Source organism: Diplotaxodon limnothrissa, linkage group LG9 (genome assembly GCF_057381915.1).
Source record: "Diplotaxodon limnothrissa isolate DT_005_m linkage group LG9, D_limnothrissa_male_GT1.1, whole genome shotgun sequence".
In the NCBI taxonomy this organism is placed as follows: domain Eukaryota; kingdom Metazoa; phylum Chordata; class Actinopteri; order Cichliformes; family Cichlidae; genus Diplotaxodon; species Diplotaxodon limnothrissa.
Window position 1 is genome coordinate 36,450,888 of NC_140604.1, and position 13,406 is coordinate 36,464,293.

Below are 13,406 nucleotides of genomic sequence, written 5' to 3' on the forward strand. Positions count from 1 at the left end.
TTTCTGTAATATACGCACATATCTATATTATTGCTAATATATATTGTAATATATCTATATCACTAAAGCACTTCTGGATGGATGCAAACTGCATTTTGTTGCCCTGTACCTGTGCATGTGCAATGACAATACAGTTGAATTCTATTCTATTCTATTCTATTCTATTATGTCCTTGTCTAGTCTCTAGTCTTTCCCTGGAACACCCTCTCGCAGTCTTTCTAAAACCTAAAAGAGAATTATGGATTTGATCAACTGGTCTCTGAATGCTATTGACACCCTTTTCTTAACGAGAAGTCTGGTGTCAGGAGAACCTGAGTGCCCTGGAGAGACTTTCCCTGCTGGATACACGATGGACGGGTGGCAGTAATGGAGGGTCGTGTGCCTGGCGGGACTGTCGATTGAGGATGCTGAAGATATGTACCTATTCGGAACCATGATAACAGGGTTCTTGCTGATCGGAGCTGGCTTGGCCCTGGCTTATCCCAGCAGGTCCCTGAGGTCATGTGACCAGGGCTTGCTTGCTGTCCAGCACACGAGGCTGAAAACAAAAGGCGACAAAGCTTTTGGAACTGTGGCCCCCAGATTGTGGAATTCTCTCCCTTTGAGCCTGAGATCTGTGGACTCAGTGGTCGCTTTTAAAAAACAGCTAAAAACCCATCTTTTTAAACTTGCTTTTAGTTGATTTTTATTTTTAGGTTTTAGCTTCTGTGAAGCACTTTGTGATTTTTATCTTGAAAGGTGCTATATAAATAAAGTTTTACTTACTTACTTACTTATCGGAGAATTAAGACAGCGGAAACCGGCTGTTCAAACCCCCACAAGGCTGCCCGCTGGGATTGGAATGACAGGTACGACTTCTCAGAAAGGGCTCACTGAAGGCAGCATGGTTAAGAGCTTGGAGGCGCTTACGACTGCAGTGAATGCTCAGAATAACACCTTTGAGCGTATGTATGTTGGATTACATCAGGAAAGAATCAACTCACAACAACATCTCTGGGCGGAAGCTGGATTACATCGCGGATCAGTTGGCTGCGGTCGTGAGGTCTCCGAATCTGCTATGTGAGCAAAAAAAGAGCGACAAGACCCAGAGGTGGGACCAAGTCATTGTTTTGCAAGTCTCAAGTAAGTCTCAAGTCTTTATCCTCAAGTCTCAAGTCAAGTCTCAAGTAATGTCAGGCAAGTCAGAGTCGAGTCTCAAGTCACTGGTGTAAAAGTCCGAGTCAAGTCACAAGTCTGAAATTTTGAATTTCAAGTCCTTTCGAGTCTTTAAAAAAAAACAACGAAAAAATAATGTTGCAGTTATGCTAAATGTAAATATTAGACCATGTAATTTTAAAATCTGTTTTTCTCAACACATGACAAAATAGTGAACTTAGAAAATATAAACAAATTGTGAAATTGCACCTCTTTAAAATGCAGCTCAATTAAACCTAGCTCCAAGAATAATTTTCACCGACAGTTCTGAGATAAGCTGCATGTTATTCTTGGATGTGGTTGTAGGACCAGCTTTAAAATCGCATGACAAAAATATCATACACATTAAAAAAAACTGCATCACCAACGTAGCCTGGACAACATTTGCTAGTTAGATGAAGTCAGCTATCTCATCTTAGCATATTTATATGCATATTTATAATCATACGGTTCTTGGAGTGAGTGCATACACTCATGAAGTTTAGTAACTTCAGGTCACTGCAACAAGCCCAGGTACAGTTTACCGACGGATGGGTGCAGGACCTTGAAATGCACCGTGTAGAAAGTAAAGACCATCGTACGTATCATAAGTTTACCAGTCTCACAAATTGTCGTCATAAATACACATTCCTTAACCGTTTATTAATAGGACCTTTGAGCTCAACGGTAATTAATTAGTAGTGGAAATAATTTCTGGTACCCATCACAGAAATGTAGCAGTGACAATAATACTGTATGCTGTAATCGTACTGGACAATTAGTGATACAAAAAACCTGTTTTATCCTGTGAATAAAAGTATATGTTTTTGTCAATGTACCATAATAACAGAAGCGAAACGCAATATTGTGTCAGGACAATTCACTATTTATGCACAATAAATAAAGGAGCATAGCGCGACAATTTCTGTTCAGCGCCAGACTTGCTTGTAACCTATATCACCAATTATGTTAAGAAAAATGACGCATTAACTACAACAGCAGACTGACCTTCGTGTAAATGCTTGGAGCAGACTAACCTGTGAGCTGGAGGGTTCTGGGACGTTATATTTGATCTTTGAATGGCTGCAATCCAGGCCATCCGTCGCGTCTTTGTTACTTCGGAAACATGGCTCGAACAATTTCTCTTCAACGACGTAATCCTATAACTGTCATGATCCTGGGTCCTTTTGACCCAGCGAGTGGTCGCCGTTGCCTTCCGCACGGCCGGCCCCCGGACCGCCATCGCCTGAGTGGCCGCCGTTGCCTTCCGTACGGCCGGCCCCCGGACCGCCATCGCCTGAGTGGCCGCCGTTGCCTCCCGCACGGCCGGCCCCCCGACCTGTGTCCACGTCGCCGCCGTTGCCGTCCGCACGGTCGGCCCCCCGAACTGTGTCCACGTCGCCGCTGTTGCCGTCCGCACGGTCGGCCCCCTGAACTGTTTTGGACTCCTGTGCTGTCGGCCCCCTGGCCGGCCCCCTGAACTGTTTTGGACTCCTGTGCTGTCGGCCCCCTGAACTCTTCTGTTTTGGACTCTGTTTTTTCCTGTGTTCTGGTGTGCTTCGTTTCTTTTGGTTTTGGACTCGTTTTTTGTTTTTGTCTTTTGGCCTTCTGGTGCTCCGGTTTTGTTTTGCTTCGAGCCCTCCTTCCTGGGCCCCCGCCGCCCGCCCTGGTCGGGTTGTTTTCTGTTTTTTCTGGCTGTTTTGTTTCTTGTTGGGCTGTCTGGGGCCAGCCTTTGAGGGGGGGGGGGGGGGGGGGGTACTGTCATGATCCTGGGTCCTTTTGACCCAGCGTTTTGTGTTTTCTCTTTGCGATTTTGGTTCTGTTCTCTAATTGGTGTTTACCCTGTTCCCCCCCGTGTGTTCCTGTTTTATTGTGAAGGTCTGCGTCTTATGTGAGTGTTTTCAGTTTGCCTCCCTGGTCTCGTCATGTTAATCACTCCCAGCTGTGTCTCCCACCTGTGTGTAATCTCCCTGTGTTCTCTGAGTGTATTTAAGTTGTATTTTCTGTCTTGGTAATCGCTGGTTCGTCTGTGTTGTTTACCCTTGCTCTCCCTGTATGTATTTCTCCGGACCTCCCTGCATCCTCATTCTGGTTTGTCTTATTAGTTTACCCAGTTTAGGTTTCCGGTTTCATGTTGTGTCGCCACCGCTGTTTGTACTCACACCCCTGTAAATAAACACTCATCTGCACCAGAGCTGCCGCATTTTGGGTCCTATTTCATATTCCACACGGCTTGCCCCGGCAAACCGTGACAATAACAACCGATCTCTTTACCCGTCGGCTTCCCGTGGCTGTCATGCGACCGGCTATTGCAGTTAATAATACAACGGCTTCTTGACATTTTTGTGTTTCTTTTTATCGCTGTATAACTGATTTTAATTGAAAGCCTGCGCGCGCTAGTACCGCTTGCCACGAGTTCCCAGAATCCTTTGCGGTTCTACCCGTGAATGACGTCACATTTTCAATCTCTATATAATATGAATGTTAAATTTTATATTTGGGGTAAAATATCAAGTCTTTTCAAGTAAACCGGTTCAAGTCCAATTCAAGTCCCAAGTCATTGGTGTAAAAGTCCAAGTCAAGTCACAAGTCTTAGAACATTTTTTCAAGTCAAGTCTAAAGTCATAAAATTAATGACTCGAGTCTGACTCGAGTCCAAGTCATGTGACTCGAGTCCACACCTTTGACAAGACCACAGAATCGACGGCTAATAACATCACGGAGAAAATCGCAGCTATTAACGGGAGATTGAGAGACCAGTGTCGGAGTGTTAAAAACAGCTTGAAATTCTCATGAGTTGTTTGCAAAAGAAAAGTTACCATAATAATGCGGCTACCCCTTCAGTGCCAGCTGTGGGCTCAAGGCTGGAGCTGAACAAAAACTCCCTGATGATGACTGTGTTGAGTCTGTTCCTTCCCATTCCATGCAAGGCCACCTGGCTTGGCTGGAAGACTGTTTACTTAGCCTGGCAGGGCGAAGGACACTGTCTCAGCTGAACTATGGACATCCACACACATACATATACTGATACTGATAAGCACTCACTGATGCATCACCCTCCCTATCCAAGGCCACCTCCAACGGTTACCTCCCCTCTGATGTAGACATCGGGTCAGCTGGAGGCACAGTCGAAGATTGCAACGGTCCCAGATCAGATGTACACACTGGAACTCTTTCCCATGTTGCTTGTCTGTGTTTATTGTGTTATGGTGTGTTGATATCTGTGCATTCCTGTATTATCCTTTTGTGTTGCACATTTCGATGCTTTTTTCCTCGCTACCTAGCCTGACCTGTCTCCCCAATGTGATGTTTGTATTGTATGTACGGTCAGCAAGGTCTGTCATCTCGGTTGTGGGCAAAAGACTTGCAACTGACAAATAAAGGCTATCTCATCATCTCATCTCATCAAACAGAATTCTTGGGTTATTCTTATGATGATTTATAAGATTATTGAAATAAGAGGATCTAGCCTATTTCATGGATTCGTTATATAAGTGAAGAAGATCTATGAAGTGCCCACGATAGACAACCAGGCCGGTGGACTTCCAGAGATGCTCTGCTTTTCGTCAGGAGCGTCGAAGACCACGAGACTGATTATTTAACCAGGGAACTAATAGAGCAATGCCTAGTTTTAAAAGGAGCAACCTGATTGAGAATAGCAAGACAGTGTTCATTAAAAGAGTTAGTATGGTGCTCAACATCATCAAAAGAAGTCTTAGGATCAAAAAGGGAAGAAAATTTAGAAATAACAGAGCCATCAATAAAGCGCCTGCACCTAATAAAATCTTGGGGAAGAGACACATTAAAAGAGACTGACTTATGGTTGCTAAAAACAACATCATTTAAATTCAAGTGGTCAAGGGAAATGCCATAAGTGAAGACCAAGTCCAGAGTGTGCCCAGCAGTGTGAGGAGGGCCTGATACATGCTGAACAAAATTAAGAGTCCATGATGCTCAGGAACCTCTTAGTGGTACTATTTGATAGACTTGTAGTCAAGACCGCCTAATCCGAGACCAAGACAAGACCAAGACCAGAGGGTATCGAGACCAAGACAAGACCAAGACCAAGTTGAGACGAGACCAAGACCGAGTCGAGACGAGACCAAGACCGAGACAAAAAAAATCTTTAAACTGCAGCCAGATGCTATTCTATATACATATGCAGGACACCTTAAACTAGTTTTTTAATTAAGCAGCAAGGCAGAACAAAGTCGGGCCTGTATCAAGACACAGGGACTAAACCCGAATTCAACCAGACCCAGAACTGATCCGGAATTAAAACAGGACTACAACAGTAACCAAGACAGAACCAGAATCAGAACTAAAAGATAGTAGCACTAAAAATCATCATAGACCTGCACTACACTTATTTTTTTAATTCTACCAAAGTACAATATTTAGATTGAGAAAAGTTTATATAATTATTTAGCCTTGTTGTGCAAACAAGCTGCATAACTTAATAAATATAGAATTTGAAAAGTAACAAATGGTATCTAAAAAGAAACACTAGGTACTAGATACATGTTCTGATGAGTTTTGGCAAACAACCATTTGACTAACATGTGTGTCTCACCTGCTCTTGTTCATCTCTGTTCTGTCGTCATTCTCTCTCTCCCTCTCTCTTCCTCTCTCTCCCTCTTTGTGCTGACAATCAAGCCAAACACCAACATCATCAAATATACAGTTGAAACCACATATTTATGTACTCTTCAGATAAAAACACAAACACTTTTTTAATTGTAACATCAAATCAGACTAAATGTTTATTCTTTTAGATTGATAAATATAAAAAACATATTTGTTAACTTTAACAGTAAAGAGATAAACTGTCTGTATTTCTTAATTGCAAATGGCACCAAATTGTATTCAAACTGAGCCACACTTATGGAGGTCCACAGTTATTTTCCTGGTGTTTTGGTTGACATCTCTTGATTTTCCCATGTTAAAGAAACAGCCTCTGTGTTTTGCCTTATATGCATCCACAGCTGTGCCACCAGTTTACTCACATGGACTCTACTAACCTATCAGAAGCTTCTTCAGCTCAGAATGGAATCGTCTGGAGTTTTCATATTAATTAACAAACTTAGTGTATATGTACTCCTAAATTTGATGAAAGTGACAAAACTTAGACATCTCTGTCTCTCTTTATTCTGACATTTAACTAATTCAAAAGATATTTCAATATTTATTTATCCAAAACAAAACAAGTTTACTCTAAACTGATGTTGTACAGTAAAAAAGATGTTTTCCCTAAAGTGTATGTAAATATCTGGTTTCAACTGTGAATATACTGCTGTGTATTGAAATTCCTCTTGTTTTGCATAGATATACTAAACAACATCCAAAGCATAATATATAAAATAACATCTGAGTTTTTTCTTTGAAAGAAGCTCCTTATGTCCATTGTTGTGTACATCAGTACACAACTGAAACCGATTTAGAGAGTTTGTTTAGCCGTGGAGGGAAACAACTGAAAATATGAAATGTAAGCTAAGACTCTCTAAAAAATCAGCGTTGCTGTTCGGCTTTTTATTTATCCATTTGTTGATTCACTCGAAGAGCAAGTAACGCAACCAAGTGATCAGTTTGATATCAATCTTTTGTGATACACCGTCATATTTACATTATTAGTTCAGTACGAATGATTTGCTTTGGTACCTGGTCAAACTTAAGCTCTCCTCTGTCTGCAGCAAACTCGCAGGCAGCAGCTTCTCCCCCCTCGCTCACATGGGTGCTGTGCTCAGTCGCCCAGTGCCTGAGCTCGGATCATACCACAATTAGGGGGAATTTACAACGGTGCGCTCTGTGCTTCGTGTGTTGTTTTTGTTTTATACAGTTGTCAGTCAGGCATCTAACTAACAAATTACACTCCAAAAGACCCCATGCTTCTGAAAAAATGACCCGGGCTTAAGCCCAGTAAGCCACCCCCCCCCCACCCCCCCCGCTCCACTGATGGTTGACTCCAAATCTCCCGAACACTATGTCGATTTGAGAACGCAAGACCAAAACAGCGAGACCAAGACCGAGACCAAGACAAAAGTCCGTCGAGACCAAGACGAGACCAAGACCACGTAAAAGTGGTCTCGAGACGAGACCAAGACCGGTATCGAGACATCCAACTCTACTATTTGATGAGTCTTCTGCATGAATGTTGAAGTCTCTAACAATGATAACCTTTCCCAGTTTATTAGTGGAAGTTAAAAAATTTCTTGCAAGTCTGCCAGAAAAGATGCAGCAGACCCAGGTGGATGATAAATTAAGATACTGTCCATGGACTGATCACTTGCAATTTTTATCATGATCATCTCAAAAGAATTCTAACAGCTTGAAGAGATCATCTGGCATAAAAATGTCTTTTTAAAAATTACAGCTGTTCCACCTCCTCGTGGAGGAGGACAGGTGAAGGGACAGGTGAATAGGCCATGCTGCTAGCGAGTTGGCTACGAGCTAAACTAAGCAAGCGAAACAGTAGAGACACAGTGAGTGAGTACTTCGGCTATAAATTAGGGAGTGAGTACACAGAGAGTGTGCTTCGGATTGAGCACATGAAGATTATACTATGAAAACAGAAGGTATCTGAAGCGAACACCAAGTGACAGCACCACCAAGAGCTTGGTGGGACTGACTGACAGCTGATGAAGAGTCTCTGGAAACACTCATTTATCTCCTCTGCTCTTCTTTCTCTCTTGCAGGTGGGGGTATCCATAGACTGGCTCACTGAGAGAAGATGAGCTGTGTCCTGGTGATCCAGAGAGGTTGAAACAGCAGCAGCTTGTGTTTAGAGCCCTGTTATAGTGATGTGTCCTGACATGGACCCTGTCTCTCACCACTGCTCCAGCCCCAAACACTGAACTAGTGAAGCAGAAGAAAAGTTCAGAATAAAAATGTAAATAAACATTATTCTTAAATTTAACATGAATCAAGTTGTGATCTTTTAAATCTGATGTCACGAGTGTACCTGTGGAAACCGAACCCCTGTGGAAAGCCATAACATCGTCTCTGATGGGGTCCACATGCTTTGGCTCTCGGAGGAGTCGGACGCACTTTTTCTCCTCTCCCTTATCTTTCCTGCTTATGTCCTTGTCTAGTCTTGTGGTTTTTTTTTTTGTATTACTTTCCCTGGAACACTCTCACAGTCTGTTTCTAAAACCTAAAGAGAATTATGGATTTGATCAACTGGTCTCTGAATGCTATTGACACCCTTTTTCTCAACGAGAAGTCTGGGCTCGGGAGAGCCCGAGTGCCTTGGAGGGACTTTTCCTGCCGGATACACGATGGACGGGTGGCAGAAATGGAGGGTCGTGTGCCTGGCGGGACTGTCGATTGAGGATGCTGAAGATATGTACCTATTCGGAACCATGATAATAGGGTTCTTGCTGATCGGAGCTGGCTTGGCCCTGGCTTATCGGAGAATTAAGAAAGTGGAACCGGCTGTTCGAACCCCCCCAAGGCTGCCCGCTGGGATTGAAATGATGGGACGAGGCGCGACTTCTCAGAACGGGCTCGAAAGCAGAATGGTTAAGAGCTTGGAGGCGCTTACAGCTGCCGTGAATACTCAGAATAACACCTCTGAACGTATATTGGGATACATCAAGGAGAGGCCTGCTCAAAATAACACCCTTGAGCTAAAGTTGGATTGCATTACAGAACAGCTCACTGCAGTTGTGAGTTCTCAGAATCGGCTGTTTGGGCAAAAGAATGAAAGCACCAGCAATTTTGATACCATCATGGGGAAGCTCGCGGTTCTCCAACAGGAGATTGAGAGACCAGTGTCGGGGTGTTAAAGAACAGCTTTGAAATTCTCACGAGTTGTCGTAAAAGAAAAATTACCATCATAATGCGGCTACTCCTTCGGCGCCAGCTGTGGGCTCAAGGCTGGAGCCGAACAAAAACTCCCTGATAACGACTGTGTTTAGACTGTTCCTTCCCATTCCATGCAAGGCTACCTGGGTTGGCTGGAAGACTGTTTACTTAGCCTGGCAGGGCGAAGGACACTGTCTCAGCTGAACTATGGACATGCACACACATACATATACTGATACTGATAAGCACTCACTGACGCATCACCCTCCCTACCCCAGATCCAACGCCACCTCCAACGCTTACCTCCCCTCTGATGTGGACATTGGGTCAGTTGGAGGCACAGTCGAAAGATTGCAGCGGCCCCAGATCACATGTACACACTGGAACTCTTTCCCATGTTGCTGTCTGTGTTTATTGTGCTATGGTGTGTTGATATCTGTACATTCCTGTATTATCCTTCTGTGTTACACATTTCGATGTTTTTTTTCCCCTCGCTACCTAGCCTGACCTGTCTCTCCAATGTGATGTTTGTGTATTGTATGTACGGTCGGCAAGGTCTGTCAACTTGGTTGTGGGCAAAAGACCTGCAACTGACAAACAAAGGCTATCTCATCTCATCATCTCATCTCATCTCAAAATGTGAGGTCACATGGACTCAGGAAGGCATTTTCCATGATCCCCTCTGATTCCTCTGTGTCAAACCATATCGCAGAAGAATAGGAAAAAACAAAGTGAATACAAGCAGCATCATAAAAGTAGATCGCCATAAAGCATATCCATAATGGTGTCAGTGTAAAAATAAGTTCCCTTAGTTTTTCAATAAGTGCTCCCACATCTTTCAGACTTTCACACGTCGTGTCTTCGTCCATAAAATTTCAGACTTTATAGCTCAAGGTCAGATTTATGTAGTGCAGCAAGAAGTCCACTAATGGGAAAGGAACGTTCTGCGGGAGAACCATGAAAACGCGCAGCATTTACAGCCTAAACTATTTTGGACTGTTTGGCTTTGAAAGCATTCATCCATCCATCCATTCGCTTCCACTTATCCTTTTCAGGGTCGCGGGGGGCGCTGGAGCCTATCCCAGCTGTCATAGGGTGAGAGGCGGGGTACACCCTGGACCGGTCGCCAGTCTGTCGCAGGGCCAACACACAGGGACAAACAACCATTCACACTCACATTCACACCTAGTGACAATTTGGATTATCCAATTAACCTATCCCCACAAGCTGCATGTCTTTGGACGGTGGGAGGAAGCCAGAGTACCCGCAGGGAACCCACGCAAACACGGGGAGAACATGCAAACTCCACACAGAAAGACCCCGGCCTGATGTTGGAATTGAACTTTGAAAGCATATATACAGAAAGCTCTACAGATGACACAAAGCCCTTAAAACATGTGCCCTTTCTGAAAGCTTCAATGCCAGAAGGGCATGCTGGGAAATATGTTACTCTCTGTCTCGATGACCGTGTTTGTGCTGTCTTATTGAGTCATGTGACTCGTGGTGGAAGATTTGCTTGTTGCCATCAGGATGCTCAGCACTCTCAGGAAACCCATACTTAACTCTTGAAACCTGCAGGTTGTTGTTAATCAGGTCCAGATGTTGGAAAGGGCTGGACTTCAGAGCTGAGCCCAAGAGGTGATCTCTGACAAGCAAACTCCCTCTGTTTCCATGTCCATCCTCTTTAGCTTATCCTTGTCAGGGTCATGGCAGGGTGGAGCCTATCACAGCTACCACAGAGTAAGAGGCAGGGCACACCCTGGATAGGTCGCCAGCCTAACATAGAGAGACAGACGACCATGGGTTCTCCCCAAGTATCGGAAAGAACAGACGCAAACATGGGGAGAACATGCAAACTCCACACAGAAAGGGCTCAGCCAGGACCTTCTTGCTTCTTGGTGGTGTTAATCACTGTGCCACCGTACTGACCTAAAAATGTCCTCAAAATAAAATAGTTACACCTGTGACTGAAGCACCAAAGCAGTTCATAAATGAATTAGCGAATTCAACACGACTGTAAAATGTTTACAAATTTCATTTCTTATGAACGTGGAAATGATGCAACCTCATTAACTTCCTGCAAGAAACTGCCTGATTATAAATCATCATAATATAAATGTGACGAGGCCCGTGACCCACAGTTAACAGTTTCAATCTAACAACAAGCAGGCGAGTACCTGAAACAGCCGTTCAGGCAGGGTTGGACTGGCAGCCCACCATGATCACTCATGCATACACATATATTTAATTTAGATTGATTATTGATTGGAAGCAGGTTCTAATTAGGCTGGTACACATGTTGATGGGGTGGTGCTTAGCTGCCCTGCAGGATGTAACAACAATTAAAAGCTATACGGTAGCTGTTAGCAGCGGCTTGTAGTGAAAGCAGACATTTAATCCTTCCCTGACGATGACCCTCCATCTCTTTCATTACCACGATCATTTAACCTCCCTCAATTCTTCACTGAAGGTGCATCAGCAGCCTTCTGGGCCCGTGAGGTCTGGTTACTGCTTGTTACTAGTTGTTGCTCATTGTTATTACTTGTTGTTGCTGATTGTTGTTACTTGTTGTTACTAGTAGTTACTTGTTGTTGTGACTAGTTGTCGCTGGTTGTTGTTACTCATTGTTCTTACTAGTTGTCGCTGGTTGTTGTTACTTGTTGTTACTAGTAGTTACTCGTTGTTGTGACTTGTTGTCGCTGGTTATTGTTACTTGTTGTTACTAGAAGTTACTAGCAATGTTCCCTCTTAAGCTGCGCGCGTGCGCAATTGTGCACTGCTGGCACGGTGTCTGCGCACAGAAAATCTGCGTTGCGCACAGAAAAAAAATCTAACCTGAATTGAAATTAAAAGTAATACTTTAATAATTGTGTTTTGCAGTGTTAGTCAGTAAGTGACTGGCTGCTCCTGTATGGGATTAGAACGATGCCACTTTATCCCATAGTCCAGCCTATAATACGATTCACATTCGTATATACGCAGCTAATCAACGTCGTTGACAGGCTATGACAGCGTCCTTATGTGCCGACACCGGTGTTTCAGCTGGCAAAGCGCCGTGGCTGATGTGGAGTGAAGCCACGTTAATGACAACGTGTACAACCATTGGAGATGTGAGCAGGACAGACGGAACAATTGACGGAAAAAGTGTGGAATTTATACCAGTTTTTAACTTGTGTTGATAGGCCACGTAAAACCAGAGTTGTGATAAAAAATATCTGCAATGTTTGGTTTTCTTCCTGAATACTATCGTTGTTTATATATACTGCGGTAAGAAACTGTAAAAACGGCGTTTTATAAGGAAAAGGCTCGAAAGCACTCTCCGCTGTGAGCAAAAACAACACTCTGTCAGTGCGCCCCAGGGTGGCTGTGGCTACAATGTAGCTTGCCATCACCAGTGTGTGAATGTGTGCGTGAATGGGTGGATGACCGGTTGTGTAAAGCGCTTTTGGGTCCTTAGGGACTAGAAAAGCGCTATACAAACACAGGCCATTTACCATTTTACCAAAAAACCCCTACCCTTTCCTATTGGTCGAAAAATGTACCATGTTGACCAATCAAAAAATGATTTGGCAACATGGCATTTAGATGTTTAGGAAGAGGGAAGTTTTAGGAGTGACGGCAGTTTTGAGATGTGAGAGATTTGTGACGTTTAGCGCAAATCTTGTGTAGTTAGTGTGTAGTATGGTCAGTAGTTTTGTTGTGTGTGTCAGAACAATGAGGCGACTACTGAATGTTACAGGTGTTACAGGAGTGATACATCTCCTGTTGTCAGGCCTGCAGGTATCAGGCTGTTGTTCTCCTTCATCTCATAGTGGACAGAAATTATTTTTTGAAGTGGCACAAATAATTTGTTTGGCATCAAATTTGATGCAGAACTGCCGATTGCTCTGTAAATAGTTTGAAATGTTTATTTAAAAATGCCTTGGCTGCATTTTTAGGTAAACAGCTGCAAAAAACTTTGTTGTTTGCATAACTCAGTTACTTTTTGGAAGAAGTAACTATAAAATTAATTGCCTAACATTGGTCATTATACAGGGAGTGCAGAATTATTAGGCAAGTTGTATTTTTGAGGAATAATGTTATTATTGAACAACAACCATGTTCCCAATGAACCCAAAAAACTCATTAATATCAAAGCTGAATGTTTGTGGAAGTAGTTTTTAGTTTGTTTTTAGTTTTAGCTATTTTAGGGGGATATCTGTGTGTGCAGGTGACTATTACTGTGCATAATTATTAGGCAACTTAACAAAAAACAAATATATACCCATTTCAATTATTTATTTTTACCAGTGAAACCAATGTAACATCTCCACATTCACAAATATACATTTCTGACATTCAAAAACAAAACAAAAACAAATCAGCGACCAATATAGCCACCTTTCTTTGCAAGGACACTCAAAAGCCTGCCATCCATGGATTCTGTCAGT